This window comes from Mobula birostris, chromosome 13 (assembly GCF_030028105.1).
Source record: "Mobula birostris isolate sMobBir1 chromosome 13, sMobBir1.hap1, whole genome shotgun sequence".
Taxonomy (NCBI): Eukaryota; Metazoa; Chordata; class Chondrichthyes; order Myliobatiformes; family Myliobatidae; genus Mobula; species Mobula birostris.
Genome location: NC_092382.1, coordinates 5,419,728 through 5,442,425, shown reverse-complemented (window position 1 = coordinate 5,442,425; position 22,698 = coordinate 5,419,728). Strand labels below are relative to the sequence as shown.

The window sequence follows — 22,698 nt, the reverse complement described above, 5'->3', positions numbered from 1 at the left end:
TCCAATTTACTCTCGCTAGTTCCTGCCTCATCCATTCATAGTTAGCCCTTCCCCAGTTAAGCACTTTCCCATTTTGTCTGTTTTTATCCTTTTCCATAGCTATGCTGAAGCTAAGGGAGTTGTGGTCACTCTCACCAAAATGCTCCCCCACCAAGATGTCTGCCACCTGACCAGGTTCATTACCGAGAACTAGATCCAGAATGGCCTGTCCTCTCATCGGCCAGTCCACATACTGTGTCAAGAATCCTTCTTGAATACACCTGACAAATTCAGCCCCATCTATCCCCCTTGCAGTCAAGAGGTGCCAGTCAATATGAGGGAAGTTGAAATCACCCATAACTACAACCCTGTATTTCCTGCACCATTCAAAAATCTGCCTGCTTATCTGTTCCTCGGTGTCCCGAGGGCTATTTGGGGGCCTATAGACCACTCCCGGCACAGTGATTGATCCCTTCCTATTTCTGACTTCCACCCACACCGACTCAGTGGACACTCCCTCTGCAGCGTCCTCCCTTTCTACAGGTGTGATACTATCCCCGACCAGTAATGCTACTCCCCCCTTTTCTACCTCCCATCCTAATCCTTGTAAAACACCTAAACCCCAGTACCTGCATCAGCCAATCCTGCCCTTCCTCCAGCCAAGTTTCAGTAATGGCCACAACGTCATAGTTCCACGTACTGATCCATTCTCTAAGTTCATCCCCTTTATTCCTAATACTCCTAGCGTTGGAATAGACACATTTCAACCCCTTGAACTGGCTACATGTATGTTTTGTCCCTGCCTGTCCTTCCTCAGCAACTCAGAACACACAGCATCATGCCCTTGTCCTTCTACCCTCATCTCTGCACTCACATTCTGATTCCCACCCCCCCTGACAATCTAGTTTAAACCCTCCCCAACAGCTCTAACAAACCTGCCCACCAGGATATTGGTCCCTTTCCAGTTCAGGTGCAGCCCGTCCTTGTTGTACAGGTCAGACCTTCCCCAGAGAAGATCCCAATGCTCCAGAAATCTGAACCCCTGCCCCCAGCACCAACTCTTCAGCCACACATTCAACTGCCACGACTTCCTGTTCCCACCCTCTCTGTCTCGCGGCACAGGAAGCAATCCCGAGATTACCACCCTTGAGGTCCTGCTTTTTCACTTTTTTTCCCTAACTCCCCATATTCCTTCTTCAGGACCTCATCCGTACTCCCATCTATGTCATTGGTCCCCACGTGGACCAGGACATCTGGCTGCTCACCCTCTCTCCTGAGAATACCGAGAACTCCATCCGAGATATCGCGGACCCTGGCACCAGGGAGGCAACAGACTGGGATTCTATATCTTTCCCACAAAACCTCTTAACTGTCCCCTTAACTATCGAATCCCCTATCACTACTGCTCTCCTCTTTTCACTCCTTCCTTTCTGAGCTGAGGGTCCAGTCTCGGTGCCAGAGACGTGACCACTACAATTTGTCCCTGGTAGGTGTAGGTCGTCCCCACCAACAGTATCCAAAACAGTATACTTATTGTTGATGGGAACGGCCACAGGGGTGCTCTGCTCTTTCTGTCTATTCCCCTTCCCTCTCCTGACAGTCACCCAGCTACCTGTCTCCTGACTTTTAGGGGTGACTGTCTCCCTGAAACTCTGATCTATTACTGCCTCTGTCCCCCGAATGATCCGATTTGACAGGAGCTGCAGCTGGATGCACCTCTTGCAGGTGTAGATATCGGAGACAATTGTCCTGTCCCTGACTTCCCACATCCTACAATCGGAGCACTGGACTGCCCTATCTACTGCCTCCATTACTAACTCCTAAGTTAATTAATTAAATAAACTTTCCCGGCCTTACCTTACTGGGAGCAAGCTCATCCTCTGCCTCTGCTCGCTGAAATCTCTCGAGCCAAAGCCTCAAAGCTCCACTCCTTCACTGGCCGCTCTCCACTCCAGTCCACGTTAAACTCCAGTCCCAATAAAGGTGAATATGCAGCAGAAGAACCTCCTCCCATGCTCAGTGACCAGGGTGCAGAACTGGGTGTGGTGAGCATCAGCAATAATTGTAGAGTTCAGCACCGACAGTCACTCTCAAAATTGCATTCAGCAACGGTGATGGACAAATATCCAGCATGCAGCTTATTGAAACTTTCTCCCCAGTGCAGAAATCGTGCTTGACTAATCTTCTGGAATTTTTTGAGGATGTAAGTATGAAAATGGACGAGGGAGAGCCAGTGGATATAGTGTACCTGGAGCTTCAGAAAGCCTTTGATGAAGTCCCACATAGGAGATTAGTGGGCAAAATTAGGGCACATGGTATTGGGGGCAGAGTACTGACATGGATTGAAAATTGGCTGGCTGATAGAAAACAAAGAGTAGCGATTAACGGGTCCCTTTCGGAATGGCAGGCGGTGACCAGTGGGGTTCCACAACGTTCAGAGCTGGGACCGCAGCTGTTTACAATGTATATTAATGATTTAGATGAACGGATTAAAAGTAACATTAGCAAATTTGCCGATGACACAAAGCTGGGTGGCAGTGTGAAATGTGAGGAGGATGTTATGAGAATGCAGGGTGACTTTGACAGGCTGGGTGAGTGGGCGGATGCATGGCAGATGCAGTTTAATATGGACAAATGTGAGGTTATCCACTTTTGTGGTGAGAACAGGAAGGCAGATTATTATCTAAATGGAATCAATTTAAGAAAAAGGGAAGTACAACGAAATCCAGGTGTTCTTGTACATCAGTCACTGAAAGCAAGCATGCAAGTACAGCAGGCTGTGAAGAAAGCTAATGGCATGCTGGCCTTCATAACAAGGGGAATTGAGTATAGGAGCAAAGAAGTCCTTCTGCAGCTGTACAGGGTACTGGTGAGACCACACCTGGAGTACTGTGTGCAATTTTTGTCTCCAAATTTGAGGAAGGACATTCTTGCTATTGAAGGAGTGCAGCGCAAGTTCGCAAGGTTAATTCCCGGGATGGCGGGACTGTCATATGTCGAAAGATTGGAGCGACTGGGCTTGCATACACTGGAATTTAGAAGGCTGAGAGGGGATCTTATTGAAACATATAAGATTATTAAGGGATTGGACACACTGGAGGCAGGAAGCATGTTCCCGCTGATGGGTGAGTCCAGAACCAGAGGCCACAGTTTAAGAATAAGGGGTAAGCCATTTAGAATGGAGTTGAGGAAACATTTTTTCACCCAGAGAGTGGTGGATATATGGAATGCACTGCACCAGAAGGCTGTGGAGGCCAAGTCTCTGGATGCTTTCAAGAAAGAGATGGATAGAGCTCTTAAAGATAGCGGAGTCAAAGATTATGGGGATAAGGCAGGAACGGGGTACTGATTGTGGATGATCAGCCATGATCACAGTGAATGGCAGTGCTGGCTCGAAGAGCCAAATGGCCTATTCCTGCACCTATTGTCTATTGTGAACCCAGTAATGTGTCACAACTGTAACATGCTGTGAGGTTTCAGTGTTAATGTAATGGCCTCTCTGTAATGTATCACTGCTGAGGTTACTGTTTCTCTGTAGCAGCAATGTTTACGTTACGACTAGAGACAACAGGGTTTTGAAGTGCAGGGCTATCCAATGGGAGAAATGTTGTTCTTTCTTGTGAGTCTGGAAGAGAGATTTTTGCGGTCTTTTGCTGGGGAGAGGTGAGAAGACATGAATGGAGAGAGTGGGCCATTTTCCTTTATTTTTTCTTTACTAACTCTATAGTCAAAGTAATAACTACAAAGCCCAATTGTTTAATCGTATATTATGTACCGTTTGTTATTTCAGGGTACTGATTTGTAATGGGGGTCACATCGTGCAGCATCCACCCAAACGAGATTTCTTAAGTTTGGCCGGGCTGGGGGCTATCACTCCCTATATTAAGCTGCTAGCTGAAGTGAGAGTTAAATATGGTTAGATGACTGAGCGAATTGCTTCACACATTCACAGCAGGTGAACGGCCTCTCCCCATTGTGAACTCAATGATGGACATTTGGTGGCGATGGCTGAGAGAATCTCTTCCCAAAGTCTGAGCAGCAGATCAGCCTCTACCCAGTGTGAACTCGCTGGTGTCTCTGCAGGTTGGATGACCGAATGAAACTCTTCCCACACACTGAGCAGGTGAACTACCTCTCCCCTGTGTGAACATGCTGGTGTCTCTGAAGATGAGACAACCAAGTGAATCCCTTCCCACAGTCTGAGCAGGTGAACGGCCTCTCTCCAGTGTGAACTCGCTGATGTATGTTCAGTTGAGATGAGCAAGTGAATCCCTTCCCACAGTCTGAGCAGGTGAACGGCCTCTCTCCAGTGTGAACTCGCTGATGTACCTTCAGTTCAGATGACTGAATGAATCCCTTCCCACAGTCTGAACAGATGAATGGCCTCTCTCCAGTGTGAACTCGCTGATGTACCTTCAGTTGAGATGAACGAGTGAATCCCTTCCCACAGTCTGAGCAGGTGAACGGTCTCTCTCCAGTGTGAACTCGCTGATGTACCTTCAGTTGAGATGAACGAGTGAATCCCTTCCCACAGTCTGAGCAGGTGAACGGCCTCTCTCCAGTGTGAACTCGCTGATGTACCTTCAGTGCAGATGACAGAGTGAATCCCTTCCCACAGACTGAGCAGATGAACGGCCTCTCTCCAGTGTGAACTCGCTGATGTACCTTCAGTGCAGATGACAGAGTGAATCCCTTCCCACAGTCTGAGCAGGTGAACGGCCACTCCCAGGTGTGAACTGACTGGTGTCTCAGTAACCGAGATGACAGAGTAAATCCCTTCCCACAGACTGAGCAGGTGAACGGCCTCTCTCCAGTGTGAACTCGCTGATGTATGTTCAGTTGAGATGAGTAAGTGAAACCCTTCCCACAGTCTGAGCAAGTGAACGGCTTCTCTCCAGTGTGAACTCGCTGATGTATGTTCAGTTGAGATGAGTAAGTGAAACCCTTCCCACAGTCTGAGCAGGTGAACGGCCTCTCTCCAGTGTGAACTCGCTGATGTACCTTCAGTTGAGATGAGCAAGTGAAACCCTTCCCACACACTGAGCAAGTGAACGGCCTCTCTCCAGTGTGAACTCGTTGATGTACCTTCAGTGCAGATGACAGAGTGAATCCCTTCCCACAGTCTGAGCAGGTGAACGGCCACTCCCAGGTGTGAACTGACTGGTGTCTCAGTAACCGAGATGACAGAGTAAATCCCTTCCCACAGACTGAGCAGGTGAATGGCCTCTCCCCAGTGTGAACTCGCTGATGCACCTTCAGTTGGGATGAGCGAGTGAATCCCTTCCTGCAGTCTGAGCACGTGAACGCCCTCCCGCCAGTGTGAACTGACCAGTGTATCCGTAGGTTAAATGATTCAGTGAATCCCTTCCCACAGTCTGAGCACGTGAACGGCTGCTCTCCAGTGTGAACTGACTGGTGTCTCAGTAGCTTATATGATTCAGTGAATCCCTTCCCACAGTCCAAGCAGGTGAACAGCCGCTCCCCAGTGTGAACTTGCTGATGTACCTTCAGTTTAGAGAAACAAGGGAATCCCTTCCCACAGTCTGAGCACGTGAACGGCTGCTCCCCAGTGTGAACTGACCAGTGTCTCAGTAGCTTATATGATTCAGTGAATCCCTTCCCACAGTCCAAGCAGGTGAACAGCCGGTCTCCAGTGTGAACTCGCTGGTGAGCCATTAGGTCAGATGAACAAGTGAATCCTTCCCTACAAATTCAGCAGATGACTAGCAATTTGCCCAACTAACTGGTGTGTCCACAGGTGGGAAGACCGACTGAATCCCTTCTCACACACAGAACAGTTGAATGACCTTGTCCCAGTGTAAACTTGCTGATGTACCTTCAGTTGAGATGACCAAGTGAATCCCTCCCCACAGTTGGAGCAGGAAGGATGATCGAGTGAATCCCTTGCTCCACTTCTTAAATATCTGTACAGAGACAGCAAAACTGTCGTGTTGTGTTCGAGATTCCCGTAGACAAATTCCTTGTCATTTTTAACCTGTAAAAATATTTACAAAATCCATCAATGGGTGTAGGACAACATTTCAGATGAGATCCCTTGAGTTGTCAAGCTGTGAACTGACTTCACACTGTTACAGTGAAGTTCAACCCAAGGTGGAGAGAGAAATCATCTTCTAACTGGGCACAGTGCTGGTATCTGGAATGACCACCAAATTCTCTGATGCTCTTCCTGTCTCTCTAAGAATGTGGCATTTCTGCCATCTCCAATCTGTGACCTGGCTCAGTTTGACTCTCTCCATTGGCATTATTCCGTTCCCACTGAGCTGCATGGGTGCCTGGCCCCACAGTAACTGAAACCCTCTCACACAAATAGCTGGCAGTGCATTCCACGCAGCCACCACTCTCTGTGTAAAGAACTTACCCCTGACATCCCCTCGGTATCTATTTCAAAGCACCTTAAAACTATGCCCAATTGTGTTAGCCATTTCAGCCCTGGGAAAGAATCCTCTGGCTATCCACATGATCAATGCCCCTCATTAGCTTATACACCTAAAAAAGGCTCGAAACATAAAGAAGGAAATTATACATTGCTTTGAGGATTTGTTGGAAGTATACAAAATTATGAGGGTATAGATAGGGTAAATGCAAGCAGCTTTTTCCACTGAGGTTGGGTGGGATGACAACCAGAGGTCATGGGTAAGTGGAGAAGGTGAAAATTTAACAGGAACATTTGGAAAAGCTCTTTACTGAAATGGTCGTGAGAGTGTGGAATGAGATGTCAACTCAAGTGGTGAATATGAGCTCGGTTTCACCATTTAAAAGAAGTTTGGATGGGAGCCTGGATGGCAGGCATCTGAAGGCGAAAGTCCCAGTGCAGGTATTTGCAGTAGAGACCTTAAATGTTTTTTTCGGCATTGACTAGATGGGCCAAATACCCTGTTTCCGTACTGAACTTCTCCATGTTTCTATGACAGAGAAGCTGGCTAAACTTGTTTGGAAGGGAAAAGGTAGGAGTGACAATGGAGCAGCAATGGCTGGAGCTTCTGGGAGCAATTCGGGAGCTGAGTGATCGATACATCCCAAAGAAGTGGAAGCATTGGAAATGCAGGAAGACACAACTGTGGATGAAATGAGAAGCCAAAGCCAACATAAAAGCCAAAGAGAGGGCAAACAAAAGAGCAAAAACGACTGGGAAGCTTTTAGAAACCAACAGATGATGACTAAAAAAAAAAGTCAGATGGGCTCAGGCGGTGGAATTATGATAATGTAGTCATTAGTGAGTCTTGGTATCACCCAACAGTCTGAGGCATTTAGGGGAACAAAATATCCAGGGCCTCAATATCTCTTGAAAACCAAGGTACCCTGCACCAGTTACCTTTCAACTTTTATTTTGGTAGGCACATACAATCCCTACACCCTCAAAATTTCACTTCTGAAGGCCTCCCACTTACCAAGTACTCCTTTGCCAGGAAACAGCCTGTCCCAAACCACACTTGTTAGATCCTTTCTGATACCATTAAAATTGACCTTTCTCCAATTTAGAATCTCAACCCATGGTCCAGACCTCTCTTTTCCCATATTTATCCTGAATTTCATGGCATTATGGTCACTAATTTCTGTCACCAGCCCCGTATCATTTCCTAACAGATCATTGCACACTTCTGCATCGGGAATTCTACGTACTGATTAAGGGCACATTTGACAACCTACACCCCATCTTGTCCTTTTACAGTATGGGATTCACAGTCAATACATGGAAAGTTAAAATCATTTACTGAATCAACTTTTGTTCCTTGGCATGGTCTGCGATCTCTCTACAAATTTGTCCCTCTAAATCCCTCAGATGTTGGGTGCAACCAAATCCCAGTAATGGCTACAATATCATAATTCCCTGTCCTGAGCTCATCTGGCTTTCCTGCGATGCTTCTTGCATTGTGATATACACAGCTCAGCACATTCATTGCACCATTCACAACACGCTGGAGGTACTCAGCAGGTCGGGCAGCATCCGTGGAAATGATCAGTTAACATTTCGGGCCATAACCCTTCGTCAGGACTGAAGAGGGTAGGGGCAGAGGCCCAATAAAGAAGGTGGCGGGAGGGTGGGGAGGAGAAGGCTCCAGGCTCAACCATTTGATTGCTGACTGTATCTGGTGTCTGAACAACATCTGACTGGTGTCAAGAAAACAACCTCCCCTCATTGTCACAAAACATGCATCATTGCTGTCGCAGTTTATGTTCCACTGGATGCTAATGCTAAAGTAGCCATGAAAGACCTCAGTGCTGCTATTAGCAAGCTGCAGACATTGCATCCAGATGGAGCTTTGACTGTCGCTGGGGACTTTAATCATTGTAACCTACGTACCGTGCTTCCAAGATTTTACCAAAATGTATTATGCACCACCACGTGGAATAAAACCTCAGATCATGTGTACACAAATGTGGCTGATGCTTGCAAACTCACTACCCTCCCCCACCTGGGAAAGTCCGACCGTCTTTCATTGTTTCTGCTTCCCAAGTATAGCCCGGTCACTAAACGTGTGAAACCCACAATGAAGACTATTAAGATCTGGCTGGAGGATGCTGACTCTGCTCTTCAGCACCAATTCCAGCACACAGACTGGAGCATGTTTGCTGCCCATGCCACCACAGACTCTCAGATTAACATTGATTTATAAACCAACTCTGTCCTTGAGCACATCAACAAGTGTGTAGATAGAGAGACATCACTAAAACAAATAAAAGTTTTCCCCAATCAGAAACCATGGATGAACAGAGAGGTTCACCTCCTGCTCAAAGCCAGAGATTCAGCCTTCAGGTCTGGAGACCAGGAGGCTTACAGCTCAGCCAGGGCTAACCTGAGGAGGGGAATCTCTCAGGCTAAACACATTTACAAACAGAGAATCGAGGAGCATTTCAACTCCTCTGACCCCCAGCCCATGTGGCATAGCATACAGGTCATTACAGACTTCAAACCTCCTAGTACTGTGCCCCCTTCCAGCTCTGCTACCCTCCCTGATGAGCTCAATTACTTCTACGCTCGCTTTGATCGAGGGAACAAGGAGGTCACCCTCAAAGCGGATCTCCCACCTGGTGAACTGTCTCTCTCACTTTCCACCTCCGATGTTTGTGGACCCTGAGCAGGGTGAATGTACGGAAGGCAGCTGGTCCGGATGCAATACCTGGCCGTGTGGTCAGAGTCTGTGCAGGACAGTTGGCCGGGGTCTTCACAGACATTTTTAATCTGTCCCTGGCCCAGGGTGTTGTCCCCCACAAGCTTCAAGATCACCACCATCGTGCCAGTGCCGAAGCATTCCACTGCCACGAGCCTGAATGATTTCCGCCCAGTTGCACTCACCCCCATCATTGCAAAGTGCTTTGACAGACTGGTTCTGTCACATCTGAAATCCTGTCTGCCCACTATCCTGGACCCCCATCAATCTGCCTATCGCACCAACATGTCAACAGAGGACACCATCTCCACGGCACTTCACTCTGCCCTGACCCACCTGGACAGCCCCAACTCTTACGTCAGAATGCTGTTCATTGACTTTAGTTCGGCATTCAATTCTGTAAGCCCCTTCAAGCTGATCACCAAACTTCGCCAGCTTGCTATCAGCTCATCCATCTACAATTGGACCTTGGACTTTCTGACTAACAGACCCCAATCAGTTAGATAACCTCTCCTCCTCCACTCTCACCCTGAACACCGGCGTGCCTCAAGGCTGTGTGCTGAGCCCTCTTCTGTACTCCCTCTTCACCTATGACTGCGTTCCTGTACATGGTTCTAACTCCATAATCAAGTTCGCAGAGGCCACCATGGTGGTTGGCCAGATCAGAGGGGATGACGAGACAGCCTACAGGGATGAGGTCCAGCACTTGGCTGCGTGGTGTGCCAACAATGATCTGGCCTTTAACACCCAGAAGACCAAGATCATTGTGGACTTCAGGCATGCTAGGAGCCACACTCCCAATCTACATCAACGGAACTGTAGTGGATCGTGTATCAAGCTTCAAATTCCTTGGTGTCCACATTTTCGAGGATCTCACCTGGTCCCTGAACTCCTCCATCTTGATCAAAAAGGCGCAACAGCGTCTTTACTTCCTGCGGAGCATCAATAAAGCTCACCTCTGTCCCAGGATATGACAGACTTTTACCACTGTACCATTGAGAGCATACTCACCAACTGCATCTCAGTGTTAAACCATAGAAACCACAGAAAGTACAGCACAGAAACAGGCCCTTTGGCCCCTCTTGGCTGTGCCAAACCATTTTCTGCCTAGTCCCACTGACCTGCGCACGGACCATATCCCTCCATACACCTCCCATCCATGTATCTGTCCAATTTATTCATAAATGTTAAAAAAAGAACCCACATTTACCACCTCGTCCGGCAGCTCATTCCATACACCCACCAATCTCTGTGTGAAGAAGCCCCCCCTAATGTTCCCTTTAAACTTTCACCCCTCACCCTTAACCCATGTCCTCTGGTTTTTTTCTTCCCTTGCCTCAGTGGAAAAAGCCTGCTTGCATTCACTCTATCTTATACCCATCATAATTTTATATACCTCTATCAAATCTCCCCTCATTCTTCTACGCTCCAGGGAATAAAGTCCTAACCTATTCAACCTTTCTCTGTAACTGAGTTTCTCAAGTCCCGACTACATCCTTGTAAACCTTCTCTGCACTCTTTCAACCTTATTTATATCCTTCCTGTAATTTGGTGACCAAAACTGAACACAATACTCCAGATTCAGCCTCACCAATGCCTTATACAACCTCATCATAACATTCCAGTTCTTATACTCAATACTTTGATTAATAGGCCAATGTACCAAAAGCTCTCTTTACGACCCTATCTACCTGTGACGACACTTTTAGGGAATTTTGTATCTGTATTCCCAGATCCCTCTGTTCCACTGCACTCCTCAGTGCCTTACCATTAACCCTGTATGTTCTACGTTGGTTTGTCCTTCCAACATGCAATACCTCACACTTGTCAGTATTAAACTCCATCTGCCATTTTTCAGTCCATTTTTCCAGCTGGTCCAAGTCCCTCTGCAGGCTCTGAAAACCTTCCTCACTGTCTATTACACCTCCAGTCTTTGTATCATCAGCAAACTTGCTGATCCAATTTACCACATTATCATCCAGATCATTGATATAGATGACAAATAACAATGGACCCAGCACTGATCCCTGTGGCACACCAGTAGTCACAGGCCTCCACTCAGAGAAGCAACTCTCTACCACCACTCTCTGGCTTCTTCCATCGAGCCAATGTCTAATCCAATTTACCACCTCTCCATGTATACCTAGTGACTGAATTTTCCTAACTAACCTCCCATGCGGGACCTTGTCAAAGGCCTTACTGAAGTTCATGTAGACAATATCCACTGCCTTCCCTTCATCCACTTTCCTGGTAACCTCCTCGAAAAACTCCAACAGATTGGTCAAACATGACTTACCATGCACAAAGCCATGTTGACTCTCCCTAATAAGCCCCTGTCTATCCAAATGCTTGTAGATTCTGTCTCTTAGTACTCCCTCCAATAACTTACCTACTACTGACGTTAAACTCACCGGCCTATAATTTCCCGGATAACTTTTCGATCCTTTTTTAAACAACGGAACAACATGAGCCACTCTCCAATCCTCCAGCACCTCACCTGCAGACAGCGACATTTTAAATATTTCTGCCAGGGCCCCCGCAATTTCAACACTAGTCTCCTTCAAGGTCCGAGGGAACACCCTGTCAGGTCCTGGGGATTTATCCACTTTAATTTTCCTCAAGACAGCAAGCACCTCCTCCTTTTCAATCTGTACAGTTTCCATGGTCTCACTACTTGATTCCCTCAATTCCATAGATTTCATGCCAGTTTCCTTAGTAAATACAGACGCAAAAAACCTATTTAAGATCTCCCCCATTTCCTTTGGTTCCGCACAAAGCCAACCACTCTGATCTTCAAGAGGACCAATTTTATCCCTTACAATCCTTTTGCTCTTAATATACTTGTAAAAGCTCTTTGGATTATCCTTCACTTTGACTGCCAAGGCAATCTCATGTCTCCTTTTAGCCCTCCTGATTTCTTTCTTAAGTATTTTCTTGCACTTCTTATACTCCTCAAGCACCTGATTTACCCCCTGTTTCCTATACATTTCATACAACTCCTTCTTCTTCTTTATCAGAGTTGCAATATCCCTTGAGAACCAAGGTTCCTTATTCCTATTCAATTTGCCTTTAATCCTGACAGGAACAGACAAACTCTGCACTCTCAAAATTTCCCCTTTGAAGGCGTCCCACCTACCAATCACATCTTTGCCAGAGAACAACCTGTCCCAATCCACACTTTTTAGATCCTTTCTCATTTCTTCAAATTTGGCCTTCATTCAGTTCAGAACCTCAACCCTAGGACCAGATCTATTCTTGTCCATGATCAAATTGAAACTAATGGTGTTATGATCACTGGAACCAAAGTGCTCCCCTACACAGACTTCTGTCACTTGCCGTAATTCGTTTCCTAACAGGAGATCCAATATTGCATCCCCTCTAGTTGGTCCCTCTATATATTGATTTAGAAAACTTTCCTGAACACATTTTACAAACTCTAAACCATCTAGACCCCTAACAGTATGGGAGTCCCAATCAATGTATGGAAAATTAAAATCCCCTACCACCACAACTTTATGTTTCCTGCAGTTGCCTGCTATCTCTCTGCAGATTTGCTCTTCCAAGTCTCGTTGACTATTGGGTGGTCAGTAATACAATCCCACTAATGTGGCTATACCTTTCCTGTTTCTCAGCTCCACCCATAAGGACTCAGTAGACAAGCCCTCTAATTTGTCCTGCCTGGGCACTGCTGTAATATTTTCCCTAACAAGCAATGCTACTCCCCCACCTTTCATTCCTCTGCCTCGATCAGATTTGAAATATCGGAACCCTGGAATATTAAGCTGCCAGTCCTGCCCCTCCTGCAGCCAAGTTTCACTAATTGCTACAACGACATAATTCCACGTGTCAATCCACGCCCTCAACTTATCCGCCTTCCCCACAATACTCCTAGCATTGAAATATATACACCTCAGAAGATTTTTACCACCACTCACAACCTTTATATCAGCAGATTTGCTTAAACTTTCAACATCATTTATTTTCACCCCAGCCACACTGTCAGCTCTGGCACTCTGGTTCCCACTCCCCTGCAAATCTAGTTTAAAGCCTCCCCAATAGCACTAACAAACCTCCCTGAAAGGATATTGGTCCCCCTGTGGTTCAAGTGTAACCCGTCTCTCTTGTACAGGTCCCACCTGCCCCAGAAGAGGTCCCAATGATCCTGAAATCTGAAACCCTGCCCCCTACACCAGTTCCTCAGCCACTTGTTCCTCCTCCAGAGCATCCTATTCCTACCCTCACTGGCACCTAGCACAGGTAGCAATCCTGAGATGTATGGCAATTGTCCCATTTCGGACTACAAAGCACTCCACTGTGTGGTGAAAACTGCCCAGCGGATTATCAGCACCTAATTGTCCACCATTGAGAACATCTACCATAAACACTGCCTGGGAAGGGCGAAACGCATTATCAAGGATGCATCTCACCCTAACCATGGACTTTTTACTCTCCTCCCATCTGCTAGGCACTACAGGAGCCTCCGCTCCCGCACCAGCAGGCACAGGAAGAGCTTCTTCCCTGAGGCTGTGATGCTGCTGAACCTCACATCACAGCACTAAGCAGTATTGCATCCGTATTGTACTGTCTCCGTACTTTTATATTTGTGTGCTGTAGTACTTACTTTTTATTCTCAGTTATTTTGTAAATAACACTATTCTTTGCATTTCTGGTCAGATGCTAACTGCATTTCATTGGCTTTGTATCTGTACTTGGCACACTGACAATAAAGTTGAATCTAATCTAATCTAAAAAAACAAAGGAGCTGATTGTGGACGACAGGAGGAATGGAGACAGGCTCACCCCTATTGGCATCAGTGGATCTGGGGTTGAGACGGTGAACAGCTTCAAGATCCTTGGCATAAACATCACCGAGGATCTCACATGGTCTGTACATACCGGCTGTGTTGTGAAAAGAGCACACAGCACCTTGCTCACCTCAGACGGCTGAAGAAGCTTGGGATGGGGTCCCAAATCCTAAGAACTTTGTACAGGAACACAATTGAGAGCATCCTGACTGGCTGCATCACTGCCTGGTATGGGAACTGTACTTCCCTTAATCGCAGGAACCTGCAGAGAGTGGTGCGGACAGCCCAGCACATCTGTAGATGTGAACTTCCCACTATTCAGGACATTTACAGAGACAGGGGGGTAAAAAGGGCCCAAAGGATATTGGGGACCCAATTCACCACAACCACAACCTGTTCCTGCTGCTACCATCCAGGAAACGGTACAACAGCAAAAGGACCAACAGGCTCCGGGACATCATCTTCCACCAGGCCATCAGACTGATTAATTCATGCTGATACAATTGCATTTCTATGTTATATTGACTGTCCTATGTACAAACTATTTATTATAAACAACTATAAATTACACATTGCACATTCAGACGGAGATGTAAAGATTTCTACTCCTCACGTACAGGAAGGATGTATGTAATAAAGTCAATTCAATTCAATTCACCCTCCCCACTATCTGTTCTGTCATTCTGGTTCCCATTTCCCCCTACAACTTATTTTAACCACATCACCCTCTCTCCCCACACTAGCACTAGCGAGCCTTACCACTAGGATATTAATCCCCTCTTGTTCTGTTCCCCTCACTAATGAATCCCCTCTCACCCCTTTGACTTTCCTCTGCCAGGTAATCCCCCCAACAGTTTCTAAAGTGGATCCACCTGTTGTTGTGTGGGATGGACACAAGATTACTCTGCGATGGCGATTTAACCTCATTCCCCTTCCTGACTCTCACCCAGTTTCTTGTGTCCTACACCTTGGGTGTACCTCACCTCTCTTCATGTCATATCTATGACTTTAGATAGAGAGGTATTCATTTTAACAGCCAGCAAATCACTGTCAGTAAGAACTTTGATCTCCTCTGGGCTCGATCGACTTCATCTGCACTCTCACACAACCTATGTAGCAGGCCTGTAACGGGGAATGAAGTATTTTCTCACCAGAGCTTTTGCACATTGTCCATATCTGATTTGCTTGCTAAATGACGCTTTAAAAAGTCAGATTTCAAACTATCACTCCACTTCCTCCCACTTTCAAATTCTCCAGCAACTTTTGCATCCCCACAATACACACAGGTAACACCAGTTTCTGTATTGTACATAAATATTTCCCCTGAACCCTCCCCCAGGTGACTGACGGTGGTGAACTCAGTGATGGCAATGCCAATGAATATGAAGGGAAGGGCAGTAGTCTGTCTCATTGGAGTCTGGCACATTTGTGATGTGAAAGCTACTTGTTGCCCAGGGCAAAGGTGTTTGATATCATTATGTACCCAGAGAGAGTGGGACAAAACATGTTCTCACGGGTAGAAAGTCCAGAACAAGAGGGGGTGGAACAAGCAACAGACACAAAATGCTGGGGGAACTCAGCAGGCCAGGCAGCATCTATGGAAAAGAGTACTAATGCTGAGTTCCTCCAGCAATTTGTGTGTGTTGCTCGGATTTCCAGCATCTGCAGATTTTCTCTTGTTTGTGACTGGAGGCAGAACAAAGGTGATTTTCACAACAGCTGATGTAAAAGATTTTGTTCCCTTTCTCCGAGTTCCCGATCCTTGCATTTAGACAGCTGGAGCTCAGCTCTGTCTGAGAGACCCATCGGTTCCCATTCCCTCATCAGCCGGAAGCTCCCCGGGGCCCGTGTACGGATGGTGGGGCTGAGAGAGAGGGAAGAGAGCAGGACTGTCCCGGGATTGCGGGTCACGGAGTCCGGAGTCACAGCAACTACCCGAAGTCGGTGTTGAAAACGCCGCCCGGTGAGACCCCCAACCCGGAGACCCCTTCTCACCTCAACCGATCATCCGGGGCCTTTTGTGCCCCGCGCGCTGGTGAGCTCGAGCTTGGTCGGTTTAACGGCCGGGCTACTGATCACGTGACCAGACCCTCCCCCACCGCTGTCAACAGAGGAGTCACGCGATGCGCTGTTCCCATTGGTCCGAAGTGATGTCAATCATTGCTTCCAGCCAATAGCGGAGGCGGACCAGCCGAGAGGGCGTTACCCCCGCTGACTCCGTCTCCCGAACTTTCCGTCACGGCGGGACAACCGTCAAAGTAAATGTCCGCTTTCTGATTTATTTCCATTTCCCTCCGAGGGAAGTTGGGGCGTTTGTGAAGCGTCTCCTGCGGCCGGAGTCTGATGTGTCGCTGAGAGGTAGGAGGAGACCGCTCGGCCCGTCGGTTTGATGCCGGTTCCCCGGGGAGGGAGAGGATGAAGACGGTGAGAGAGGGGGCGGACAGGATGTTTGTCCCGGTGGGGACAGGAGGGGCTCATCTGTGGAAATGTCTGAGCCCACGGTGGTGGCGATTCACCACATTGGGGGGCAAACACCGGCAGACTGTTGCCCTGCAAGCGGGGCCAATGGTCCGGGCAAAGTGACAATTATTTGTGTTTTGTTGAGACTGTACCGGGAATATGGTGTAAAATCCCGCTCCCCACACTAACACGGGTCACACAGACCAAAGAACAAACTGCCGGAGGAGCTCAGTGGGTCGGGCAGCATCTGTGGAGGGAAATGGACCGTCAACATTTCGGGCCGAGACCCTCCCTCTGGACTGAGAGTGGACGGGAAATAGTCCGAGAAAAGAGGTGAGGGGTGGGGATGGGGCAAGAGCTGGGGAGTGAGAGGTGGATCCAGGTGAGGGGGAGGTGGGAAGGTGGAAATAGTGACGGGGTGGGAGGTGAGTGGTTGGGGCAACACGGGGCTGCAGGAGATGGAAATTAATTCCATAGAGGATTAACAAAGAGGTTAGAGAGTATTTGTTATAGAGAGTGCAATGAAGATTCACCAGACTGATCCCTGGAGTGGTGGGGTCATCATATGAAGAAAGATCAAATGTGATAACCCTTTCATTTAGAGAATCGAGGACTGAGAGGTGAACACATTGAAATTCACAACATCATTCCCGGCTGAACCAGGGATCCCAGTCTCTGAAAAAGGGGGTGGACTGTCCGGGACTGAGATGAGGGGATATGTCTCCACTCCGAGGGTGGTGAATGTCTGTAAATCCCCACCACAGAGGCCGGTGAAGACTCAGTGATCGTCCTCACATAAAACAGAGGCTGGTAGATGTGTGGAGACCGGAGGGATCGAGGAAATGAGGATCGGGCAGAAACATGTGGCTGAGATGGGAGAGCAGCCGTCATCTTGTTGATGGTTAGAGGGGCTGAATGGCCACTTCCTGCTGTTTCTCACTTGATGTTTCAGTGTTCCTGTCCAGTGAGGCAGGAGGAATGTGAATAGAAATTAGAAACATAGAAAAACTACAGCAGAACATAGGACCTTCAGCCACAATGCTGTGCCGAATATATCCTTACCTCAGAAATTACCTAGGGTTACCCATAGCCCCCTATTTTTCTAACTTCCATGTCCAGGAGACTCTTCAAAGTCCCTATCATATCCGTCTCCACCACCATCGTTGGCAGCCCATTCCACACACTCACCACTCTCTGTGCAAAAAAAAAACTTACCCCTGACATCTCCTCTGCACCTACTCCTCAGAACCTTAAACCTGTGTCCTCTTGTGGCAAATATTTCAGCCCTGGTAAAAAGCCTCTGACTATCCACAAGATCAATGCCTCTCATCATCTTATACACCTCTATCAGGTCACCGCTCATCCTCTGTCACTCCAAGGAGAAAAGGCCATGTTCACTCAACCTATTCTCATAAGACATGCTCCCCAATCCAGGCAACATCCTTGTAAATCTCCTCTGCACTCTTTCTACGGTTTCCATGTCCTTCCTGTAGTGATGCGAACAGAACTGAGCACAGTACTCCAAGTGGGGTTGACCAGGGTCCTATTTAGCTGTAACACTACCTCTCGGCTCCTAAACTCAATCCCAGGGTTGATTTAGGCCAATGCACCGTACCGCCTTCTTAACCACAGAGTCAACCTGCGTAGCAGCTTTGAGTGACTTATGGACTCGGACCACAAGATGCCTCTGATCCTCCACACTGCCAAGAGTCTTACCATTAATACTATATTCTGCCATCATATTTGACCTACCAAAGTGAGCCACTGATCTGGGTTGAATTCCATCTTCTACTTGTCAGCCCAGTTTTGCATCCTATCAATGTCCGCTGTAGCCTCTGACAGCCCTCCACACTATCCGCAACACCTCCAACCTTTGTGTCATCAGCAAATTTACTAACCCATCCCTCTACTTCCTCATCCAGGTCATTTATAAAAATCACCAAGAGTAGGGGTCCCAGAACAGATCCCTGAGGCACACCACTGGTCACTGAGCTCCATGCAGAATATGACCTGTCTACAACCACTCTTTGCCTTCTGTGGGCAAGCCAGATCTGGATCCAGAAAGCAATGTCCTCTTGGATCCCAGGCCTCCTTACTTTCTCAATAAGCCTTGCATGGTGTACCTTATCAAATCAAATGTTCTTCTGATGTTCGCCTTAAACTAGACTGGTGTTTAATATTGTGGATCTGTAAAAGATAAATCAGTTCTGTTTCAAATCTCATGTCACAGATACTTACTGTCTCTACCACACTCACTCTGTACACTAGAGAGGCCACTCAATCCGTCTGGTCCCTGCCCATGTTTCTGTTCCATATCAGTATTTTACAGTCTAGCCCTGTTGTTCACTTCACCTCTCACTCTCCCCATGATGACAGGTTGCAACTCGTCACTACTCCACAGGAGAAGAGATTTCCCTTGAATTTCATAGAATCAGGAATCTAGAGCAGATTACAGGCCCCTCGGCTCACAATGTTGTGCCAATCATGTAACCTACTCCAGAAACTGCCTGGAATTTCCCGACCGCATTGCCCTCTATTTTCCTAAGCTCCATGTACCTGTCTATTGGTAATCATTTTCCAATGTTCTATAGATTCAGGATCAGTTCCTGTGGATTGGAGGGTAGCTAATGTAATCCCACTTTTGAAGAAAGGAGGGAGAGAGAAAACAGGCAATTATAGACCAGTTAGTCTGACATCAGTGGTGGGGAAGATGCTGGAATCAATTGTAAAAGATGTAATAGCAGCACATTTGGATAGCAGTGGCAGGATAGGTCCGAGTCAGCATGGATTTACGATGGGGAAATCATGCTTGACTAATCTTCTGGAATTTTTTGAGAACATAACTATGAAAATGGACATGGGAAAGCCAGTGGATGTAGTGTACCTGGACTTTCAGAAAGCCTTTGATAAAGTCCCACATAGGAGGTTAGTGTGCAAAATTAGAGCAAATGGTATTGGGGGTAGGGTACTGACATGGATAGAAAATTGGTTAGTAGACAGGAAACAAACAGTAGCGATTAATGGCAGAATGGCAGGCGATGACCAGTGGGGTACCGCAGGGTTCAGTGCTGGGACCACAGCTGTTTACAATATATATTAATGATTTGGATGAAGGGATTAAAACATCACCAAGTTTTCTGATGACACAAAGCTGGGTGACAGTGTGAAATGTGAGCAGGACGTATGAGAATGCAGGGTGACTTGGACAGGCTGGGTGAGTGGGCGGATGCATAGCAGATGCAGTTTAATGTGGATAAATGTGAGGTTATCCACTTTGCTGGCAAGAACAGGAAGGCAGATTACGATCTAAATGGTGTCAAGTTAGGAAAAGGGGAAGTACAACGAGATCTAGGTGTTCTTGTACATCAGTCACTGAAAGCAAGCATGCAGGTACAGCAGACAGTGAAGCAAGCTAATGGCATGCTGGCCTTCATAACAAGAGGAATTGAGTATTAGAGCAAAGAAGTCCTTCTGCAGTTGTACAGGGCCCTGGTGAGACCACACCTGGAGTACTGTGTGCAATTTTGGTCTCCAAATTTGAGGAAGGACATTCATGCTATTGAGGGAGTGCAGCGTAGGTTCACAAGATTAATTCCCGGGATGGCGGGACTGTCATATGTTGAAAGATTTGAGCGATTGGGCTTGTATACTCTGGAATTTAGAGGGATGAGAGGGGATCTTATTGAAACATAAGATTATTAAGGGATTGGACACGCTGGAGGCAGGAAGCATGTTCCCGCTGATGGGTGAGTCCAGAACCAGAGGCCACAGTTTAAGAATAAGGGGTAAGCCATTTAGAACGGAGTTGAGGAAAAACTTCTTCACCCAGAGAATGGTGGATATATGGAATGTTCTGCCCCAGAAGGCTGTGGAGGCCAAGTCTCTGGATGCTCTCAAGAAAGAGATGGATAGAGTTCTTAAAGATAGTGGAATCAAAGGTTATGGGGAGAAGGCAGGAACTGGATACTGATTGTGGGCGATCAGCCATGATCACAGTGAAAGGTGGTTCTGACTCTAAGGGCTGAATGGCCTACTCCTGCACCTATTGTCGATTGTCCAAGTGTCTTAAAAGACCCTATTGTATCCACGTTTACCAATGTCTCTGGCTGTGCATTCCACACACCCACCACTCTTTGACATCTCCTGTGCGCCTGGGTCCAAGCACCTTAAAACTATGCCCCTCGTGTTAGGCATTTCAGCCCTGGGAAAAAGCCTCTGGCTATTCACACGACCAATATCTCTCATCATCTTATACACCTGCATGATTTTCTCCAGGCTGAATAAGACGATGAGCTCCCTGTGTATTTGAAGTTCTTCAGTGCTGTGAAATAATTTAGCTAAACTCCTTCTTCGCTGCTCTTTTCAACATTTTTGGTCATTTTCACTCATTTCAAAGGACTGTGCCTCAGACAGCTGGGTTGTTGCAATGCGCCTCTAAAGTCTGACAGCAGACTAGCGAATGAATCTTCGACGGAGCAGATTCAGAAACCAATGAGATGCCAGCCTGAGTCAGGGCTTTGAGGCTCCAGAGAGCGATGGGGTCTAGAGTTTATGGGGAGGAGGAGGAATCTGACCAGCAGGATGTGCCTATAAATCAAAGATGAGAAACATTTAGAAACATTGATTGAAAAAAAAAGTGGGTTCTGCAAAATACCGGAATAAATCAGCAGATCAGGCAACGAATGTGGAGAGGAATAAATAGACAACATTTCTGCCGAGCCCCTTCAGCATGCCTACACTGCGTACTCCTCTGCTTAGTCGCTGCCTGAACTGCAAAGTTCCTCTAGCATTTTGTGTGTGTGTGCGTCTCTGTATTTCCAGCAACTGCAGAATCTCTTGTGTTTTATATCTACATCTGTAAGGGGATTGTACTTTGGCATTAGATACACGTTGATATTGAGTATATTGTTTATGGGAGCCGCTTTCTGCGTTAAAACAGCTACTGAATTTTCTACACACACAAAAAAAAGCTATGGACGTGGAACTGGTGCTTGCAGAAACTTTTAATGGCACCGTGATTACCAATAAAGCCCTGCAATATAAAGTTCGCCGTCGCCGAAGCACCGATCAAATGCGCAAGCGTCAGGGCTGTTCCGTTGCCGAATATCACGCATGCGTGCAGTACACGGTAAGCTTAAGGAGATCGGCTGTAGGGAGACTGTTGCGGGGTGGGGAGAAGGGAGATTGGTGGGGTTTCAACACCGACTTCGGGACAGTTGCTGTGAGCTCCGGACTCCGTGACCCGAAATCCTGGGACAGTCCTGCTCTCTTCCCTCTCTCTCAGCCCCACCATCCGTACACGGGCTCCGGGGAGCTTCCGGCTGAGAGGGAATGGGAACCGATGGATCTCTCAGACAGAGCTGAGCTCCAGCTGTCTAAATGCAAGGATTGGGAACTCGGAGAAAGGGAACAAAATCTTTTACATCAGCTGTTGTGAAAATCACCTTCGTTCTGCCTCCAATCACAACCAAGAGAAAATCTGCAGAGAGGGCACAGTTTTAAGGTGCTTGGAAGTAGGTACGAAGGAGATGTCAGGGGTGTTGTGTTCTTTATACGTACCGTGGGTTACTAATAACAAACCATATTCTGCAGAATTGAACTTCTACTTAACAGCAGCAAAACCACGTCTTACACTGCCATGCTTCTCTATCATTCTTCATTTCTGCTCATGTTAGGAACTCTGTCCAGTCACGTCATGACACGTGATATCACCACAAGGGGTAAGTTTTTTTACACAGAGTGGTGAGTGCGTGGAATGGGCTGCGGCAGCTGTGATGAAGCCGGATAAAATAGGGTCTTTTAAGAGGATCCTGGATAGGTACATGGCACGTAGAAAAATACAGGGCTATGGGGAACTCTAGGGAATTTCTGAAGTAAGTAATGTCTGGCACAGCATTGTGGGCCAAAGGGCCTGTATTGTGTTGTATAAATGGGGAAGTCACTTACCCATGACCTCTGGTTGTCGTCCCACCCAACATCAGTGGAAAAAGCTGCTTGCATTTACCCTATCTATACCCTCATAATTTTGCCTACTTCCAACAAAGCCTTTTTTTAGGTGAATAAGATGATGAGGGGCATTGATCATGTGGATAGCCAGAGGCTTTTCCCAGGGCTGAAATGGCTAACACGAGGGGCATAGTTTTAAGCTGCTTGGAAATAGATACCGAGGGGATGTCAGGGGTAAGTTTTTTTTACACAGAGAGTGGTGGGTGTGTGGAATGCACTGCCAGCAGTGGTGGCCGAGGCAGATAAAATAGGGTCTTTTAACAGCCTCTTAGATAGGTACATGGAGCTTAGAAACATAGAGGTCTATGTGCTAGGGA

At 47.1% G+C, this 22,698-nt stretch overlaps 1 protein-coding gene and 1 pseudogene across 1 annotated transcript in view; one reads left to right on the top strand and one right to left on the bottom strand.

The window, feature by feature from the left end:
• LOC140207432 (uncharacterized) overlaps positions 1 to 22,698 on the top strand; it is an 89,622-nt gene that overhangs the window by 13,431 nt on the left and 53,493 nt on the right. The gene's annotated exons all lie outside the window — the stretch shown is intronic.
• LOC140208275 (uncharacterized) lies at positions 278 to 5,942 on the bottom strand (annotated as a pseudogene).